The sequence below is a fragment of the Lissotriton vulgaris genome, chromosome 8, assembly GCF_964263255.1.
Source record: "Lissotriton vulgaris chromosome 8, aLisVul1.2, whole genome shotgun sequence".
Lineage (NCBI taxonomy): Eukaryota > Metazoa > Chordata > Amphibia > Caudata > Salamandridae > Lissotriton > Lissotriton vulgaris.
This window is the reverse complement of record NC_141696.1, coordinates 94,381,839-94,404,468: the sequence shown is the minus strand read 5'-3', so window position 1 is coordinate 94,404,468 and position 22,630 is coordinate 94,381,839. Positions and strand designations below refer to the sequence as shown.

Genomic DNA, 22,630 nt, shown 5'->3' with positions numbered 1-22,630 from the left:
TCTTGGTGTCAAAAAACATTTGTTTTGGGGTCAGGGAAACACATGTTTTGGGGGCAAACCACCTTCATCAAAAACATTGACAGATATCTAGAACATTTGTGAATCTTGCAACCTGTTACGGTATGACCTTGTTTGGTATCCCTCTGTAAAAAACCATTCATGCATCCTTGACACCATTGGAGGTTGTCAGTTAGAAATGAGAAGCCCCCATTTTAATTGGGTTGGCTATTCAGCGCTAATATATTATACTGACTGGGAAGAGCCTCCTGCCCACTGTGTCTATCAATTGATACCTCATCTCACATAATATTATGATGGTTCTTTAATTACTTAGAACTTAATTTTATTGTACCTACCTAATTAGTAGTTCAGCAATCGCTTTTATCAATGGGCGATTTCCGGAATTTTTACAACTTTAATTCAGATTCTGAAATTAAAACATGAGTGTCATGCACTTATTAAAGTTTTTAACAAAAAGTTAATTGGTCAATTGATCGCCTGTTAATAACTACCTTGTTTCTATGTCTTTCATACGGGTAGAAGTTTCCAATTGTTGTACCCCTTGAAGTTCTTTGAATCAAAAAGTCATGTTCTCTGTGTTAAAAAAAGATATTTCATTCTCATTACTCTTTTATAAGTGCCCACTATCTTCGTTCATTTTAAATGAACGTGACCTAAAAGAACAGTTAGAATGAGACTATCTTCATTCTTTTAGATCCTTAGTTACAACTCAAGTAATGTGTCCCTTATGTGTCTACCGTTACCTAGCGTCTCTAATCTGCACTTTCAGAGCCTCTATTATCTTCAGGCGTATTAATTTTGGTAGGGCTTATTTACCTGGATCATTTGGTTACGATCCTAGAGTGGACGGTCGTTTTAACTTCTTGCCCAGCCGTATTGTAGGGAGGTAACCCTAAAAAATATATATATATATGCAATGATATATTACAACTCCGCAGATTTGTCTCAATTTATAAGAGAAGCTCATTTAGTTATTTTGACTTTCTTACCTGGCAGCTGTTTATTGTATTTATCTGTATGCTCGCACTGTTTATTTGATTGGCGGTTTATTCTTAAAACTTTGAACACTCTTGGGCTTCTAGTACCAGGGTTTAAAAGGAAAAAAAAAGACTTTTTACTCTCTACTTTGAATTGCTTAAGGCAGTAGAGTACAAGGACAGGGTCCTCTACTATTTAAAGGGGTTTATCTGAGATATCCGTACTTACTATTTTGAGAGGTTCTTCTGGCGTCTCGGGTGGGCACCTGCAACGACCGTCTTTCCGGGCTGGAATGGCTCAGCTAGAATCTTGTCTGTTTATATACTCTCGCAAATTGCTAAATAGAATAATGATAATGTTGTACACCTGCGCGTTTTACGAGGTTGCGTTCATGTGAAACAAAACGACGGCGGCCATCTTTTAGTTCCTCCCTTTTGGTTAAGGGGATGTTCTGGTTTCCCTAGACGTTATACATTCTGGCTTCCGTAATTTCGGATGTTTATGAAACCGTTCCCTGCATGTGATTTGGACTTTCTAATATCATTTGTTAGGGGATTGTATTTTATCATCCGGGTTAGAGTACATTTATGTTTAGAAGATCGAGTTCCGATCACGTGACTTGTTTACGTGCCTTCTTTCGGCTCGTTGCGGTAGCGGCCATCTTGGAACGCGTCGCTGCCCTGCGTATTTCCTATGTATACACAATCTTCGTATATATTCTAATGTTCCTATGGAACCACATTAGTTTACTTATTTGATTATTATGCTACTTTCGCCTTATTCCTCCTCGACCATGCGAATATATAGCCCTTTGATCGCGACTTTCCGTAGGTTGTGTTTAATACCGTTTTGATGGCTACGGGTTTACTGGAAAAAGACTCGCTCCTATCATGTTTAATGGGCGGCCATCTTATAGTGCAGTGGTGCAGTGTTTCGTTGTTTAACTTTCATGCAAAAATTTGTTATTTCTATATCAATTTTTTGCATTGTTTATTCTTAAAGCAAAGGATTTACACTTGGTTGGCATTTACTACATCCAGCAAATTAATTTTTCTAACTCTTGGGTTTTTAAAGAGGTTGATAGTTTTAAGACTATGTATGGAAAGAGAGTTTACATCCCCCTGCACTATTGCTGTATTATAGGATAGTTCTACTATTGGAATGAGTTTTTAAATTATTCTGTCCCATTCTTCCCGACTGTTTAATCCATTTCTGAATGTGTTGAATTTGGACATATAATACTGCTCTCTCTTTTTTCTTTTACTGTCCAGATCTCCACCCCGATTGTTCAGTTTGACGACTTCGACAATCCACCATTTTAGGTCCTCAACAGTATGTTTAGATTGTTCCCAGTGCTCGACTAAAGGTGCATTGATTCCTTTAGTTCTAATTGAGGATTTATGCTCATTCAGCCTGAGTCTCACCTCTCTTGCAGTCTCTCCTATGTACGCCTTTTGACAAGGTAATAATAATATAAACATTTCTATATCTCCTGCCTGCCTGCCTGCCTGTCTTAAAGCTCTTTTATTTTAATTCATAAAAAAAGCTGTTAATTTAATTAAGCCTTTGATTCTCAAATAGCCCACTCTAATTATTCATCCTAAGTCATTATTGTACAGTTAAGAAACTGCTACTCTCCTGAAATTGTTTCATAGTCTTGTTAGTGGTAGTAAGAACTATATAAATGCAGTTTCAATGTCATTGCATACTCATGTATTACAACACTGAGATTGGTAGTCATCTATGAGCAGGGAAGCAGATTTTTGAGAATTTTTTTTATTTGTGGTTTTAAATATAATTTTAATCTGTGTTTATTTAATAAACTGCTTTCTTAGGCCCCAGGAAACGTTGGTGAGGCAGCCAAGGTAGGAAATCATTTTGATCATAAAAGAAATATAAAAGACTGTATATTTTGTCCATTATTTGCCCAAAGAGGGCTTGTTAAGAGAGTTATCTGAATACATAATGTAAAGCAGATGCTATATAATACAACAAACAATGAAATCCTGGGCATAAGATTGCAAGGGAAACTCCCCAACTCCTGGAAGAGCATGAAGGTCAGTGCGAAAAGCAACATCTTAAGTGATGGAACAGTAATAAACAAAAACATGCCTTCCTCTCACCACCCTTTCATGCCCACCTCCTCCCATGTTCCAACAGGGGTCCATCTTATTGTGTAGATCCAAGTCAGGTGTGGATAAAGAATGTAGCAGTCCCAGTCAAGAGGGAACTTGCCTGCAGCAACTCCCCAGCTCTAGACCTAGTTATCCTAGCGCCCACTTTAAAGGTCAGACAAGGGCCTAGAGCTCCCGGCACAACTGTCAGTATGAACTAACAAAGGAAGGGGTGCTGCTCACAGACATTGAGTTGAAATCCGCACCTCTCCTGGCCAATGTTTGGGACATTCTAGGCCTGACACCCTAGTTGTTGGAATGGTTTTTATCTTGTGTCATTGAAGTCTATCTGATCATTCAGATTGTAAAGTAGTCATCCACAATCAGTGATGTTCGCCATTTATGCAAGCCATTCCATCCCAGTAGGAAGCAGTGGCTGCCTCCAGTGGAATAGGATGCACAGTTTAGCCATTGCCAATCCAGTCAAGAGCCAATGCTTCTGGTGCTTGGATGGAATGACACAGGTGGCCATGTCCTGAAGAAGGGCAGGACCTCAGACTGTTGGACCACTGTATTGTATGAACTTTTCAAGACACTCCAGACCTCTTCACAGTAGCTGGACAGCTGTGACATTCCCAAAGGATGTGCGCCATCACAACCACCCTACCCACATTGCCACTTGTGTCAGATGGTAACATAATTTTGCGGGGGAACAATACCAATTCTATAAAAGTTTGAAATGCTGCAATTTCATTCTGACTTCTCTGAGTAGTGTGTCCTTGTCACACATAAGCTATTCCTATGCTAGATGCACAATAGGTTGCTAATAGAGCAGAGTGGGCTCAAGGGTGGAACATGAGTAGCTACCATCTATCAACAGTCCATACATCTCTGACAGTGACCGCTTGGCAATACTCCATGTGTCCATATAGGAACGAATCAGGGAGGGTGTCCACGATAGAGTACAATCCCTCATCTGAGCCCTGAGGCAGTGTCACATCTAGGGGGACAGCCACCGGTGTTTGTGGATAAGGACATACTTTAGATGTATGTCTCCAACCATACCAGTGTACTAGACGAAAGAAGGTGGCCCATCATACATTGGCCCAATTCTTTCCACCAAGTCCAGTCTACAGTCTGTTCACCTATCTGGATAGCCCCATTCTTTCCACCCAGGGCAGTCAACAGTCTGTCCACCTATCTAGATACCCACATTGTGCTAAAGAGGAGCAGATTTCTTGGAGCCATGGGCATATATGCAGTGCATGCACTCATTTCCAAATAATCAGTGTGTGATGGTTCACCAAATTACCTGACTGCCAAAGGATATGCTGAAGGGGAAAAAGGGCTGTGAGAGTGTCCCTGCAGATAATATCAACGTTTCAATCTGCACCCTTTAGGGTTCTTTATGGCTATGATCATTGCACTATCTGAGACAAGTGATTAGCCACATGATAGGACTCCATGTGAGGTATGCGAAGACAGCTTGCTGTACTGCTGGCATACAGTTTAGCTATGCAGATATAGGGCCTCGCATAACCCCACACAATGCCCCTAACTGCCAAGTCAAATTCAGTGAATCACACTCCCGAAGTAGGAAAGGGTAGCAAACCCACAATGTACTTAACTCAGGACAGTTTTGCCCTTATACAAAGAAAAAGCTGCAGGGTGCCCCATTCTCAAAATCATGTTTCATGACATGGTGCAAAGGGCGAAAGTTATCATCGACCATGTGTCTCCCATATAAGAGTAGTCCTAGATATTTCATCCCTCCCTGGCACTGTTTCAAACCAAAATCTGCAGCACTGGCCCTGGCCCGAGACATTGGCAACACTTCTGTTCCATGAGTTCACATAATATCTGGAAAATGAGGAAAAGGTATCCAATAGAGTGGGCAGTGCGGTCTGGTAGGCACCATTGAAAGCAGAATATCATCTGCATGCCCTTCAGTCGAATTTTTGACCACGGTTACCCCTTCTTGTTTACTAGATGGAGATTTAGCATCCTCTCTGTGTTGCCTTATATTGGTGGATGTAGTTTGTTCTATTTGAGTCAGTCTGGACTCAATTTGGTCCAGCCTGAGCCGCAGATACATATCTAACCTTTCCACCACTGTGGTAGGAGTCTTAATATCATTAGTGGAGACCTCCAAATTCTTATCGTTACCTGCTTGAACCTTTGTGGAGGATTTTCTTACACCCTTTTTTCCTTTACCCTGTTTAGTATATTTCCTTTTTATGTTTAGTGTGTCTTCCTCAGTAACTAAATAACAGTTTTTTACAGCTTTGGTTGTGCTATTCTCAGAAACCGTGTTTCCAGCAGGTATCGGGGTTTTGTGTTTCTTTTAGGGCGGTTGTAAAGAGGTATCTGAGTCACTTAAGGTGATTCTATCTGCGATATGCTGAACTCAACCGTTTGAGGTGCTTTTTTTGGGTGGATATTGGCTGGGACTCTCTGGAGCTTCTGAGTGGTTAGACTCCGGATTAGATCGTATGGAGTTAGCTTCAAGTAATTCCTCCGCTGAGCTTATCTGTTTATCTAAGGCTCCCATCGCACCTGTTAGGCAGCTTATCAAAGTTTGCTGTGAGTCTATAATGACCTTCCAACCTGTGTTAGATTGAGGACTAGGCAACTTCCTTTTCCCCATTTTACCACAATCGAAGCCGTCCTTTACTATGGGTAATACAATATAAATGCAAATTTCAGAACTACCCTTTAAATTGTAAAAGAAAAACAGATCCTAAATGCACTCTTCCGATAGTTAAAATAAAAAGACTTTCAAATTCATGCAAATGGTTATTGATTGTAATGGAAAGCTTACTAGTTCTTTGTTCGTACTGGGGAACCAAGGGGGGTGGCCCAGGCCGGCCTCAATCGGCCACAGATGGCCAAGGACGGGCCCGCCCTTGGCCCGGGCATCGGCCGCGCGCATTCTGCGCCACTGGTGCCCTCTGAGAGATTTGTAAGCCTGCCCCCATCCTCCTCTAGATGTTGTTCTGCAGCCGGGGGTCTGCGTCGGACAGAGGGCAGGTGCTGGCAGGAGCTACAATCCAACAGGAGGGCTGCATGCCAGTTCGGGTGGGCAGTGGAAGCAGAAATCAATTCCCAGTAGCAAGGAAGGCCGGTGACAACAAAAAGCAGGTAAGGGCATCCTGCCCCGCAGGAGCCCACCAAGAGATTTGTAAGCCTGCCCCCATCCTCCTCTTGCGAGACCCCGTGGCTCTGCCTTGTGGGAGATGTTGTTCGGTAGCCAGTGGTCCGTGTCGGACAGGGGGCAAGTGCTGGCAGGAGCTACAATCCAAGAGGAGGGCTGCGGGCCAACTCGGGAGGGCAGCGGAAGTTAAAATCAATTCCCCTAATTCAAATAAGGTATAATTCCATCTTCCATTTCACTTTGACCATTTCAGACAAATCCTAGAAGGGGTATCATTATCACAGCTGCTTAGATATGCCACCTGCCTAAGACAGAAATTAACTTTTCATACAAATATAATAAATCATGTATAGACAAACCAAGAAGGGTTTGTTTTTAAACAGTAAAGTCCCAATTCACAAAAGTAAATCTAATTATGAAGTCTAAGTTTAGACCTGAAGCCTAAGGGATTGATTCACAAAGGTAAGCTTGGACTTCAGGTCTAAGTTTACTGTAGATAATTTGTTACTTAGACTTCAGGTTTAAACATATCTATCAGGTATTAACTTTGACTTCAGGTTTAAGTTTACCTTTGTGAATTGGGTTCTAAGTGCTTCTTCGTTGATTGCTGACTTCATATATGTTGATGTATTTTGGTGCATTTAGGAATGTGAATGAAATTATTGCATCGATTGGTGTGTAAATGCATGATTATGTTCATGTATTGATTATACATTGATTCATGCAATCATCATCCTTCTGTTTGTGTACGCAGTACCTTTATTTGTTCATACTCATATTCACCCACAAAAATGTGAAAACAAATGAAGAAGCTATTTCACTCACCAAAAACAGACATGCTGATTTTTCTAATGCTTTTTATTGTGTCAGGCCAAAATGTTCAATGACAATCTTGATCTGTAAGTACACACACTCTTTAAAAAAAAGCATGATTAAAATTCCACAAAAAACACCCACTGCCTAAAAACAGCTCATGCAAACATGCAGCTAATATACAACTGAATGAAAGATGTCAATGAGTGCCTTGGATGGATCAATAATCTTGTAAAGTTCGAAAGAGAAAACATCACTTGGGTTGGCACTTTGCACTGCACAGCTCAAAGACATCAAACCCAAGTATCCTACCTCATGGTGGATCATATATCAGCACATCAGGGCATGAGATGAACAAATAAATAATGCAGTGGAACGATGGTGCAATTTCTTTTATTGGACAATAGGACAAAGCCCCCTAATTTCTACCCATTCCAACAAAAAGAAGCAAAGATATCAACAACTCAGAATAGAGCAATCTATGACCCTACTAACCCCTAAAATATTTAAACAAACCAAATAATTTTATGCAGTACTACAATAGAAATGCCAAACTAGCTGCTAACAAAGATGGTCTACCATATCAAGACTTCATTGCAAGGACTGAGCTATATAAAATTAAAATTGACATGCTAAATATAAAGCATAACTCTAAACAACCAAACATATGTAAATAAATACAAGGTGGGGGTTTTTGTATCAGTGTAGTTAATGGCGCCTCCTGAGTGTGCGTGTTTTCTTGTTCACTTTCAATGGGGTGTGAAAGGTGTGGGAAATACACACCCTGAACCCTCCTACTGGACCGTATCAACGATCCACTATTGTACTATAACATTTATCCTACGCACACACTAATGTTATTGACAGTAGTGTCTGTCTTTAGCTTATAAGTTATTATCACAATCATGCAAAATTAGAATGAGATTTTGGGACAGATGTAAAAGGGTTTTACCCAATCTGTGTCTATGGGAAAATGTGTCCATACATATGGCCCCTAACCTTTTAAAATAATTTTCTAAAAATGAGTCGCTGTCTTTTTTTTAACTTTCTTGTGAAATTTCCCAGCCAACACGCGTTTCGTCATGGGAACTATCCAAAACGACTTCTTCAGGGCTAAAACAGAGAAAACAATGTTTGGGATCAACCGATCCAATATCATCTGTACAGATATGTCATAGTGAGCACCCAGTGACTGCTTACGGTGAGAAAATGTCACAACACATTTTGATTCATTTCCTGAAGCGTTGTCCAAGTAAAATTGTGTGTTGTTATGTGACCATTACTCTAAAGTAGGTAAAAAACAATTGTGCTCCGTATTCCATTAGTGCTCTTGTCATTAAGACCAGTTCATATTAGGAGAATATTCTTTACAATCATATGATATCCCAAAGATCTTACAATCTTAGGGAAGCCACATTTGTGTGACAAACAAAGGGTTTTTAATAACGGGTTGGGAAGACATGCTTCCATGGTCCTGCCTGACTTTTTTTATACTCTTAGGGGGTCATTAGGATCGCGGACGGACTTGAGTCCGTCCGCGACCCCAGAGCATGAGGGAACGTCCGCATGGGCTGCGGCGTTCCCTCTGTGCAGATTAGGATGTGACCGCCAGGGTGGCGGTCACATCCTCTATTTTTAACATTGCTGCGGGTGGAGCTTCAAGCTGCACCCGCAGCAATGTTAAAAATGCATGCACAGCATTTGCGTGCACAAAGCGGCAGGCACCGCGCGGTGCCTGCTGCATTGTGCACGCAAATGCAGGGGGGTACCATAGGTACCCCCCATGTGCACCCCCACCCCCCACTACACCTAGGGGGCCCGCAATGGGCCCCTGCAGTGCAGTTACACATGCTTTTCCACGGCGGAAAAGCCGCCGCGGAAAAGCATGTTTCCATGCACATCCTAATCTGGCTGAAGGTGTCTAAGAGACACCTTCACCATTTTAGTGCTTTTCCGCCGCGGTTGTAAGCCAGCCGCGGCGGAAAAGCTGCGGACCTAAACCATGACCCACCAGCCATCCTAATGTGGCGGTGGGTCCTGGTGGGTCCGCAGAGGATTTTCCGCATCCTCCGGGCCGGCGGTGGCTTCCGCCGGCCCGGAGGATGCGGAAAATCCTCCATCCTAATGACCCCCTTAGTGTGGTATTCATGTTCGTAATGTTTTAGTGCTGTTTTGAAAGGATAATGTTAATCCTACCTGACAACAAAAGCTGACGATAATTTTCCCATTCTACAAGATAGAATTGAAGGGGGTATTTTAACATCATGTGTGCTTCTTACTGGCTATAGTTTCATTTAGACATATTTTATCTGAAACCCTGGAGCAAGCAAGGTGGAACTAACCTCTCACCGGTTTTACTTCTGTCCCGGCTGTTTACGTTTCTCCAATCCTGTGCTCTTGAATAATATTCTTCCCAGATTGACTTGCGCTCCTAAAATGTAAAATATATACAGGTTCCATGTTATCACTTCCACGGGTTTAGTGGTTGGAAGATCTCTGTTTTTCGTTCTCTTCGTGTGTACTTATTGTTCGTGCATCTCTTACCTAAAGTTGTGCTTACGTAGCAGAATCTGGTTGAACGCGTCGAGACCCGATCTGATGTTGTAAGTAATGACTTCCCGCCAATTTAAAATACCTGTTATTGAAAGGTTGGTGTTAGCCTCTCGCCTGCAGAGTACTGTGGAGAACCCCAATTTCCTAACGTTATAAGTCTGACTATGCTCGCCATAGGCTAACCTGAGCATGTAGGCTACTTGTCCCTCTGCCGCTTCCTGCGTGTGTGGTTTACTCGGAAGTGCTGTGTCTATAGTTCTGGGTTATTTAAAGAGCTGAGGTTCGAAGCAGACTCTAAACACTAGAATGACAACTTGTCAGTTGTCTTAGTTCCGTCCTTCCTTATTAACACTCGCTGTATTACTACCGTTTACAATTCAGATTTTTTATGTACGATTTTTTACACGATTGTGAAATTAACATATAAGCTAAAGACAGACACTACTGGTAATAACATTAGCGTGTGCATAGGATAAGTGTTATAGAACATATGTAAATAATGTATTTGTTAATAAAAATTGTTAAAACTAGTTTTAATACTCTGTTTAATATACATTGGAACTTAAACAAAATCCAGTAAGACTGAAAAGTAAAAAATACTTATATGCATATGAATGAATAAATAATGCAGCAAACCACCAACGTAACACTTTTTAAAATCACAAAACATAAAGAAAGAAAGAAAAATACATGCAATGCATAGCAACCTACAAAATAACATATTAACACAAATACCATTTAAAACAAATAAATACGTTCACCCATAAACAATATAAGGATACATAGCTTAGTAGATGAAGAGCATGAACTCTAAAGTAATCCTCAAAAATTGAAAATCCACAAATAGAATGTTTCACATCCAAGATTTCATCTACCGCCTGAATGCGTGTGTAACCAAGGTTAAAGGTATATTATAGTTAGGTTCAGATTTTACACACACGATACCATAGAAATTCAGTAATTATAGTTATCTCTATAACTAGGTTCCTAAGGAAACTATAACTCGTGCCCTCTCCATGCACTACTATTATCCCACATAGTACATAACTCATGACATCTTCTATGACAGAGTTGAAATGATCACTGCAACATTTGCAGTGAAATTATTGATAAGTATACTGGGCATAGCAGAGTGGCAGGCATTGTTACTATAGAACAGGAGTTATAGTTACTTGAGATAACTATAACTTTAACTGCTGAATTTCTATGATTTTGTCGGTGGAAATTCTAAACCTAACTATACCATCCCCGTAACCTTTGGTTTGTTAGGAACTTTCAAAAGATTTTCAAATTCTATTCCCTAACTATAACGTCCCTGTTACCTTTCTTTATTTCAGTGAAAATGTATATTTGTCTATATATATCCACACACACACACACTCTCTAACATGTGTATTTGTAAAACACATGTACACCCAGAAGGGCACAGAGTAATATTAGTTTTTATGTATTTGTGGGCTTTTATATTATCTTAAATTATGCTTTGATAATATATTATTTATCATTTTATTATATGTGTATACATGATTACACCATACACTGTAGCAATAGATTATGGTATTGGAATATCGTGCTGTAGTAGAAAATCAATAGGGGTCTTTCTGGGGTTTGAAAGTATTGCTTGCATTGCATACAGTGCAAACAGTGGGGCAATGGTAGTGCTGTCAAATTCTAATTATAGTACTGGAATGTGCTTAAATGTCCTACTGCTTGGTGGTCACTTGTAAATGAGTTGTTTTTACCCAGACTCGAGTATCTGCCACTTCTTTAAAAGTGTCTCTAGCAAACTGGTTAAAAGCTGCATTCTGTACAAGCAGAATGTAAAACTGTTTCTATACACAGTATTATATCAACCTATTGCATGCCATTGCAAAAAATATCCACCCACTACATTCCTTAAACTCCTACATGAAAAATTGACCTTGAAATATACTTACTTTTACCCTCCTTTATTAATTTTTAATGCACCTCAGCTTCCCTTCAACGTTCTGCATTCTTCTTTTTTTATATGTACTAGAACTGGATGAAATTTCTGTTTCACGGGAGTAATTTCAGTAATTACTCATCCTGTAATATGAAGTTAGAGAAATTACATGGTTAGTGTAACTGTTTAACTCAATTGAGAAGGGCTTGAGCTGCACCCAAATGTCAGTAGTGCAAACTCTCAATTACAGTGTATTCATATTTTGGATTACTTCCAGAGTCTATATGACACTACTGATTTTTGATCCAGGGCTCTAAAAAAAGAACCTGACAGAATGTTTTTAGCAGGGTGCAGAAGTACTTATGCTTCTAAATAACGCCCAAGCAGAATAGACTATATTACAGATGTGATATTTCCTCCTCACTTTGCGTGAAAACGTAATAATGACTTTGCTCTTCCCAAATATTGATAGAGGTAAAAAAAAACTCACTGCAGGCCTAGGAAGGTTTCCAGTAGTGTTGAATAATTCATTTATCTTCTTTTCCTCTCCATTGAATGCATAATTATATTGTAGGGCAAGCCAGCTAAATGGCACAGGGGGTAACAAAGGATTAGTATTTATACTAGTGGTTTCTTAACAACTCATGCCAAGGATAATTAAAGCTCTAAATATGTCACAGCTGTTTTTTTCTCTTTAGGCCATCCACTACAGAATAGGCAGATACAATGTGAGCAATCTCCCCAGGCGCTCTTACATCATAGACTGAGATTCTGTATCCATGACTTCATGAATCAATTCTACGCAGCTTTTTGTTTTGTTTAATTCACCAAAACATAGCCCTATGTGATTCCACTAATCTTAAACTTTATGAAGTTAGGAATATTGATTATAAATGTATTCAAATATTTAGGAGAATTCTACTAGCCCTCTAATTGCCTAATGCAGCTAACCGTGCTTCATGTACCTCAGCAATGAAATTTATTTTACACCCCATTTACTCTAATCCTGATAATGGGTGGAATATTCCCCTTCATGTACTCCAACAACACAGAGAAGAGAATTTGGCTTATGTGATACATTCCACTCAAATATGATTATTGCCTGAAAAACATTTCTCTATTTCTGCCACATGGAACTTTATTAACCCTGTTGTTACCAAAGAATTGAAATTAATTTGGATTAATAACATGTTTTTGTTGAAAAAGTCTAGCAGTAGGATGTTTGATCATAATTTAGGGTTGCACAGAGGTGCTCTAATATCTTTTCTTTAGGTTAAAAGTTGTGCTTCTAACATATCAGAGTCCACATAGGCAAGCAAGAATGTACATGCAAAAATCAGTGGTGCAAGTGATGAATTGTACAAAGGTTCTCTTCAAGTCAAGTCAAGTATATGTATTACTCCAATTTTAGAAGAAAAGGAGCATGTAAAAGTCTATCCTTGACTTGTCTTTCCAAAATTCAAAGAATAATACTGTTCATTCCTTAATTATCATAGTACATTCAAACAATGATCACTTGGGAGTCTTGTGTTTCTTAATGGCTCTCAAAGTTTGTATTTAATCTATGCTTTTCATCAAAAGCAGTCAATGCAGCCCAGCCAACGTGATTTGTCTCCATGGACATCATCAGGGCTGTAAATCAAAACATATGTATCAATCATATGAAGTTGGCTTTTTAATTTGAATATTTACAAATATACAACATTATTCCCTATAATACAACAAATTGCTATGCCTGGGCGGTGATCTACACTCCACTCGCAGAGTTTGCGGAGTTTTCGGCACTCCATGCTATGCGGTGCTTGTGGCGTTCCGAAAAACTCTGCTTCGCAGAGCAGAGTTCTTTTCCTCGCTTGCATTCACCAACGTCAAGTTGGTGAGTGCAAGCATGGAAAATAATTAAGCATAGGCGTAAAATCCATTTCGCGGGCGAATTTGCGGATTTTTGATGATTTCGCGATCCGCGAATCGCGCGAATTTGCCCTAAAATCTGCAAATTCACAAGCTGCAAATTATTTTACTTGGTCGCGCTTGAAAAATACAATATCGCGCGCGTGGCGTTGACTTACCGTGAATCTGAGTCCGCCGAGTTGTTTTTCTCCCGGTTTGCGTGTGCTGCGCCATTTTTGATCTTGCTGTGTGATCACGCGAGAGTTTTTCGAACGCAATTACGTTATCGCGGCTCGCCATCTTGCACAGCGAGAGTTTAACAACGCGAGAACATCATAAAGGCCCACGATCACGCATTGCGGGAGTAAACAATGCCGAACACGTAGATGCGCCGCGCAGCTGACTTCCGGCGGGAGATTTGAACAGCTCACGTTCCCGAAATTGCAAAAATTGCAATTCTGCACAAGAAATCCACCACCGGAAGCATAAACCTTGTGAAAATGATGATTTTGATCAGAATAACTCCTCAGATTGACATTTGGCTGCACTTTTAATGCAGGAATCAAGTTTTTTGGGGGGGTGGGAGGAAGGAAGTACCCCAGAGTCTCCAACTTCCTGTTCCTGTCCTGCAGACTCCCAGTGCTTTGTCCATGTCCTGGTCACTTTTGATTTGGATGTGGAGCTGGAAGGATTACTTTTTGTGGCTGCTGCTGGATATTTTTATTTGAGGACTTTTTGGACTTTGGACTTTGGATCACTTTTGGAGTTGAGATTTTACAAGTAACTTGGTGTTGTTTGTTTGGGGCATTGCAGTAGCTGCAACTACAATTTTAAAACTTTTTCACAACTTAAAAAAATATATATTGTGGGTAGCCACAGTATCCAGTAGGTCCAGGGTTAGTCATGGGTGCATGATACAACTGTTTCTATGATTTTGTTTAACTTAATTCTCATTTATGTCATGGAATTTTAGCTCACTGTTATATGTAGATTTTTTTTTAATTTTGGGGTGCCTGTAAAGCCTCATTAGCCAGTAGGCCCAGGTGTAGTGAGTGGTGCATGGACCTAGACTTTCTGTGGGGTGTCTTGAATTTAAACATCATTGAGGGCATGGATGGCATGGGATTGTGGTGATTTTTGTGTGTTTTTCGACTTTTTGGGGTGTTGTTGGGGCCTGGCCATGTGGGTGGGGGCCATTTTGAGGCCTGGGACAGGCAGGGCCTGGCCGTTGGTGGGGGTCAAGGGACCATTTTGAAGCCAGGCAGTGTGCTCAGGCCTGAACCCAGTTTGCCTTTTTCAACCATTATGCCCAGGGGTACTCAGTGGAGCATGGGCCTAGTCATGGGTTCTAGGGTCTAGTCTTGAAGCACTTGTTGAGAAATGCCTAATTTTGGTTGTAAGTGGTTTGAAGAAAATCCATGGTGAAAAAGGGGGGATTTGGTCCTACTTTACTTTCAAAGTAAGTTTTTTCACCATTTTCCACTAGGCCTCAGACAGGTAGCAGTATTGCACGTTTTTTGGGGTCTGATTGGGGGTCTTCTACATTTTTGCGACTGGGTTTAAGGGTCCGGGAGCACTGCTGGGAAGGTCTAATTTTGTTCTAAAATCACAGTTTACAGTACACCTAGCTTGAGGCAAAAGATCCTTCAAAAGGAGACTCATAGTACGCCCTTTCGAAACTATTGTACTGTCGACTCTGAAACTGAAAGTGTGACTTTTTGCACTACACAGTGTAGTTACCTTATATTTTCTCAGTGGTATTTTAATATCAGTTCCTGTTTTTTCATCAACATTTACAGGGCGGCTTTCACCCTGTGCAATGGGAAAAAGGATGAATTCAGGTTTCACATTAGTGAGCCGCAATTCAGCATCCGCCAGGCAGGCAGTGGACAGGGTGTCTTCTGGTCACCAATATTGATAGACGATGCGTCATATGGAATGGAGGAGTACCGCAAATAAGAGGAATGGCTGGATGCATGCAACTTCCCAAATTCAACAGGACAACTACAACAACATACAGTAACAGTATCCATTCATTTTGACTTATCTTTTAAGTAATGTTATTGCTGTGAACTTCTATGAGTGTGACTCTGCATTTCTTTGCTCTCTGCTTCTAAATTCATCCCTCCAGCCATTGTATAGTTTTACTTTGCTATTTTTCAAACTAATTAAATGAACAAAGTGTTTCTCTGAGTGCAGAGATAGGCAAGTGAAAACGCATAATTACTGCAGCCCTGTACTGTCGCATTCTTTCATTCATTAGGAAGTACTACTTAGTTTACGTAACCTAACCATCCATTTAGCAATCAGCTTCATGCCTGCAGTAGTGCATGCACTTCCTTTATGTCCCTTAAAAGATTTATGGATATCTTCGTATCCAAAGATTTGTTTATCTTCATTTGTTGTTTGCACATGCTGTGCTTTTTTTCCTCTCTCAACAAAACTTTCCCAAAAAACCCCATTCCCATCCAATTTCCAAACCCTAACCCTCTTCCCCCGGGCTGTGTGGTTTTCATTGATGTGTGAGTAAATGACAGCAATAATTCTACAAACTTGCTGGGGAGGATAAGGTCATAGCAACAGAAAATGAATTACATTTCAAGGCTAGTGAATGAATCTGAGGATATATTCTTACTCAGCTTGACACAGACCCACGACTATTGGCACATCAAAGCAGATTTTCATGGGTGCCATCAACTGGATTGATCATCAAGAACATCCCCCTCCTACATGTGGCAAATGATTACGCTGCTGTGTCCTTCACCTTCAGTACTATAACTTGTAGTAGTAGCCAATGTCAAATTCCACACAAGTTGTAGTTATACTTTCAATACTTTAGCATTTGTAAGGCTACATTATGGCACTGTTCTAGTGTACTGTCACATGCTATAGTATCTATTGTACCGTTCTAATGCTCCGCTCAGGCCAATCAAGGTTTCATTTTCTTTTTTTTCATATGCTGCAACTCCCACTGTGTACCACCATTGGTACCACCTCAATGATGCCATTTCATCCGCCCAGGATTACCACCCGTAATCACCATTTGCCATGCAGCCAGCCCTGTGCCTAGCTCTATTTTCAAACACGAATTACAGATAAGATAAGCGTTTGGGGGGAGGTAGAATAATGGAGTAGTAGGAGAGACTAGAGACTGACGGTAGTACTAGTAAAGTCCTGGGACAATTGAATTCACTAACTCTGTGAGAGGCACTTAGTTTTGTAAACATTTGGGCAATTACTTACACAATTTGAATCAAGAAGCCACTTAAGTTTCAGGAAAACAAACTTACAGTTAAACCCCCCCCCAGCCTCAACTGCAGTAAAAACACGTATGCTATGTTTGAGTTGAAAGTAATAATTATTTATATCCCTAATAAAAATAAACTATCCCGCAAGACCAGACCCACCCCCCCACCTAACCCCAAAGAATGTCCGTGAAATAAAAAGTCCCCAAAGTCCAAAAAGACCAACTCCCAATTCCCACCCCCAAAAGTCTTTAAAAAAGGGGCAAGGGACAGTCTCTCCTCCTCTAATGCTGCCGGCGGTGTACTTTTTTGGCCAGGTGGTCATGCTCCTTGCAGAGGTTCTTGAGCAGGATTTTCATTTTCTTCTGCTACTGCTCAAGGTAGGACACCCTGAGTGTTAGGCGGTGTACGCGTGCCTTTGAAGTGCTGTGGGGGGCAGCTGATTTTTTGGCTGCTTGGCTGTGGCAGGTGGCTGCGGTACCACGGCTCCGTACCGCTGGAGGCTTGCGCTGACTGGCTGACCCAGGGAGCACGGAGGAGGATGCAGCTGTTGCTATGGATGTTGTGGTTGACTGCGTGTCCTCCTCCTCATGGGCCACCAGCCGCCGATATTCGGCAACAGTCACCTCCAGCTTCCGTTGCCGGGCCCATCTAGCCAGCTCCTTCCGTGACAGTTTTGAAGGAGCATCTATATGAAGAAAGAAAGACATAGTCTGTAACCAATGCTCTTTAAGATTAACACAAAATAATTCAGCAAAAAGTTGTGTCACAGTAGAACTAGCAACTTGCAAGCACAGTACATAACATTTGTGGCCTGTATCTATCTAACCTCCCACTTCTTCAGCCTTGCTCTAACATTAGTGGGAGTTTCAGGAATCAATTCTAAGAGCACTATGGACTCACTACTTTAGAGTCGACTATAACAGTACACCAGTCTTATTCTTATTCTTCTCTCTTGTTTAGCGAAATTGGCACGTAAACGTCTGGAAGATTGCACCCGAGAGAAACAGACGCACGCCATGATGACACAGGCTTGCGTTACTGTACCAGTCCAGTACATGCAGGTGGTGAAGCTCTTACTTTTCTATTACTGGTGGCACTGAGAATACTCTGTTACAAGGGCTACTGCTTAATTAATTTAACTCTTACCCAACAGTGCCAATGACTACTACAAAAGGAAAATGAAGAAGATAAATAATATGATTATCTATCCCTTCACAGGATATGTATTTGCTTACATATGGGATAACTTTAGGTGCTTTGTTTTTTATTGAGTGAACACTGATAGGCCACACATGAATGACAGAGTTGTACTAAAATTATTAACAGAGGTAGTGAGTGGCCCCTGTAATCGCCGGATATATGCTGTGCTTGCATACAAACTACTGCTACTATTCATGGTAGTATTCCGAAAAATTACAACTTCTTTTCCTTGCCTTTCCTACACTGGAACGGATGTGCGGGTGCGGTGTTACATGCTCTTCAAAGTAACACTTAGTTCATCCAGTGACCGTCTACTCTCTCTACATACACATATGATATCTATGAGTCAGATAGTACCATGATCCAGGCATCCATCCATTCAAAGTATATGTCAATCATTCTTCTTAATGTCTCAACTGGACAAACTTTACTTTTTATCACGGGAAAACAAAATTTTCATTTTGTTTTGGAAACCGCAAGCCATGCATCCGTCCTTGACTTGCATTTGAATTTCAACCGAAGGATATATTGCGCACACATACAGTTTCTGTTTCACCCACCCAGGCAGTCCTCTTCCCTTTCTCCATCCACCCATCCGTGCTTCATCCTCCAACCGGCCATGCATCATATTACCAGCCACCTCGGGCGGCATTCAAACACATATCATTCTTTGCCAGTCATCATTACTTTAAACTCGCCCGACTTTCCACACTTACTTACACCCTTCTTTCCCTTTTCGTTCATCCCATCCATCAAGTTCATCTCTGATCTGACTTGGATTCTCGAAAAAACTTTCACAGCAGAGTTGAAGTCAATTTAGAGGAGGCTACTACCTGGTTGATAAAAACTTAGTTCTAAATTTGTAAGTCTTCTTATCAGTATAGTATACTTGTACTGTACAACATATACACCCGTGCAGAGAGCACACTCGGCAGTCTGCAATCTCAATAAGTAAGGAATATAAAAGCGTACCACTGTCCGCCACTACCGTGGCATCTCCCACAGCAGTTTCCGCAGGCTGTTGCACCGCCTCCTCCCCAGGAATGCCCACCTCCACGTTGGCCCCGGCAACCGGTGGATGGTTGTGCCGATGTTCCACTAAGAAAATACATTTCAGATTCTTAGATTCCATATACACCACTCCCTAGTATTTTGTCTAGGAATGAAAAAATGTCACTACGACTACACAAACGAATTTAATCATTTGTGACTGTCTTGTCAAAACTAAAAATTACCCTTTTTTCAGGAAAGGGTGTCGTCTTGCTACACTTTTTGGCACAACTGATGAATGCTTGCTTTTTAACACGCACCATTTTTCTCATAACAGACAGAAGCTTCCCTTCTAAGAACAAGAGCAAGAACAGATCATCATCACTAGGACGTAGTCAGCAACGATTCAGCACCACAAAGAAGATTTGAAGTTCAAACCAGGTGAGGGCTCACCCACAATTAATGTGTGAAATCACTAAGCACTTTTCCATTTTCAATCCACCGCTTATGTTGTATGATGAACTTGATTTTAATAAATGTTTTAACTTTTAATAAAGCTTTAAAACTTACATAGACTCTGTAGTTTTTGGTCATGAGTGAGTGAGCAAAAGGGTTTGCAATTTGCAAGCATGATTCCGTGGCTCTGACAGTTCTGGACTCTGACTCCGTAGTCTTATGTCCTGGGTTGGATAATCATCATTGGGGATCAATCATCGTTGAATTAGGGAGTTAAATGACTCTGCCACACTAGCTAGTCAGTAAGGGGATTGGGGGTTCAAATTCTGTTATGACTGAGGTATGTGGAAAGTCTAATTGCTCCTATTATAATTGATAAACAATGCACTATTTAGTGTCCATAGTTCTGTTTGTGCAGAATTGTCCCTGCAACAATAGTAGTATGGATTGTCCTCCTATCCAATCAAAAAGTAAACTAGTATTTTATTCTTTCTTGGTGGTCATTGACATTTTATTGTTGGGAATTGTCAAAGCATAAACATTTAGAAGACTTCCAAAGACATTATGGACAACCCAGAGAACTGCACTCAGTGCATAGAGCTATTGCTGAATAGAATGGGAGTTTCGTTTAACACCTTTTGCCAACTGTGCAAGCTTAGTTAGCTACACAGACAGACTAATAATAATAATCTAGCAGTACCACAGGGAGTCATAGTAGAGGCAGGATAAGAATTTAGAAACAGTCTACAAGAAGATCAAAGACGATTTAGAAAAAATCAAATGAGGAATGTTAGTAAAAAATAGGTACTCTACAAGATAGGGAAGTATAATTATTAATATTATCATGAAAACTTACTGGGGCCAGCAGAGGAGCCCTCGCCGGACCGATCCTGGCCTTCCTGTTCCTGCTCCACCGGCGCCGCTACCTCCTCCTCTGTCCTCTTGCCCCTGGGGGGAGCTGATGTACAACATGAAAGAAAGACCCAAACATGGATGATTGTTGTCAACCAAATCAAACATTACAAAAGAACAATAACAAATTATTTCGGGGAAATAGCAAATAGACAACAATTGCACTACATTTATTGACCTATATGATGTGGTCTACTAGGATATTAGTATTGCTGGATTCGCGGACCGTCGACTTGGAAAGTTATGTAACTCACTAAACCAACTACAAAAAGGTTCGACTAGGACTGGCAGGCAGCACTCCGCAGCACGCGAAGTGACAGACAAAGTCCATTGTGATTGCAGACCAGTGAGAACACTAAAAAGTAAGTTTCCTACTACATAACCAGTCATTAAAATACTCAAACTATCAATCCACCACTATCTACTATTAGTGGCAGGTGTACAAAGGAAGGACTGGACTTGAGTCTCTAGGGCAGATTTACAAGCCCCTTGCAGCTCTTTTGCTCCTTCGTTGCGTGACTTTTGTGACGCAGCGGCAGCGCAAAAGAGGCGCCATAGTGCGGGGTATAGTAACAACATGACGCATCTGGGAGATGCATCAAGTTGTAAAGCCCGGTTCCAGCGCAAGGGAGGGCATTCCTGCGCAGGAATGCATCCTAAAAGTGGTTGAGTGAAATCTACAAGATTTCACTTGGTCACTTTTAGGACAATGCTGCGTCACTCAAAATCCTGCGCCTGCTTGAAGCAGACGTACAGCTTGACGCAGCATTGGGGAGATAGGGCACCCCAGAGCATTGCTGGAGCTGCGTCGTGGTTGCAACGCAACTCTAGCAATGCGCCGCCTTCAAGGCACAGATGCGTGACGCTTCTGTGTCATTTTTGCCCCATGGTGGTGGAGGCGTGGCGCACAATTACTGGCACATCAATGGATGCACCAGTAATTGTAAATCTGCCCCTTAGTGTCTAGCATTACGCAGTTCTGTAAAGTACACTCATTCATAATTACTCAAGCCAATGAAATGAGCACAAAATCAAAACCAAATAAGCATAGTAGCACCGCCACTGAGCAGGAGAGCAGTGCACCTGAAATGCAATCACAGAAGATTTTGAAACATAATTTACCTACAATGTAATCAGCAGCATTATTGCTCTTCGGAAAAAACAAAATTTGTAATATGGTAACACATAGAGCAGGAGAAAACAGAGTAGTGATTAAATAGCTACTACTACTCACCAAGCCCGGGGATCTCAACGTCTAGCAGGTCGAGCAGGTCGTGTTCATGGTCCAGGATGTCGGACCACCGGTGCGTGGCCTGGTTGTAGGTGAGCCGGATCCGAGAGTGTTTATACATGGCCCAGCACACCTTCTCCCACAGCTTCCGACGCTCCCGGAGCCCGTACCCGCTAGCGATCCTGCTGCCTGACGCGATGCTCTTGGGGAGGCGGCGCTGGACATAATAAACTAGTGCGGCCACCTCCTCCGCGCTGAAGATCTCTCGGGCTGTGACTTGCTCCCCCCTCAATCGCCCGCATGGGAGCCGGGTACAGGGTGCGGGACCCTTCCCCTTGTCCTTCCCAGCTCCCTTTGCCATGGTCCTTCACAGGAATTGAAATAATAAATAGGAAAGAGAATAGGGAAAAAGTAAATACAAGAAGAGGTAAAAAATGTAGTTTTAAAGTAACCAAAAGTAGAAGAAAACACAAAATATAGATCTAGAAAAACAGAGGGATAGATAATAAGTAAAAAAGATTAAAAAAAACTTCAAACAAACAAAGGATGGCAAAAGTTGAAGCAGGATAGAAAAAGCATGCCCAGAACCATAGCAATGAATGAAAAACAAGATGACCGCGCCCATTGAGGACCGTGTGGGTAAGTTTGCGTGATATTTCCCCCACGAGTACGCAAAAACACACGCAAACTCGTAATAGCGCGCCGCACACAACGCGAGATTTCCAATAGCGCCTAGAAATGGAAATACGCAACGCGCACAAGATGGCTGCGCCCATGTATGAACACATGGGTAACTTTGCGGTCGGTGCGCTGCAAGCGGCCCGCGAATACGCAAAAAACCCTGCGAACACGCAAAAAAAATCCGCAAATTTGCACAAATTCGCGAATTTTGCGGATCTTGCTGATCGTGAATTGGCTTTCGTGCAAATTCATGGACCGCGAATTCGCAAATTTCGCCCATACTTAAAAATAATCCTCCCGGTGAGATTTCTCAATGATGGGTGGGTCAAGTTACTCATTGTGAGTGGTCACGCATGCTCGCGACAGCTCGCGTTGAGAAACTGCCTGTTTGCATTGAGAGAGCTGCTGCTCGAGCCAAAATCCACTCGAGCGGCAGAAAAAGAAAGAAGGGACGGCTTGCACTGT

General features: G+C 41.4%; 1 long non-coding RNA gene across 1 annotated transcript in view; it reads left to right on the top strand.

Moving 5' to 3' along the window:
• LOC147693511 (uncharacterized) overlaps positions 1-22,630 on the top strand; it is an 89,037-nt gene that overhangs the window by 11,326 nt on the left and 55,081 nt on the right. The window contains exon 2 of the long non-coding RNA XR_015299110.1: positions 2,835-2,864. This is a non-coding gene — a long non-coding RNA (uncharacterized LOC147693511). The remainder of the gene's footprint in view (positions 1-2,834; positions 2,865-22,630) is intronic.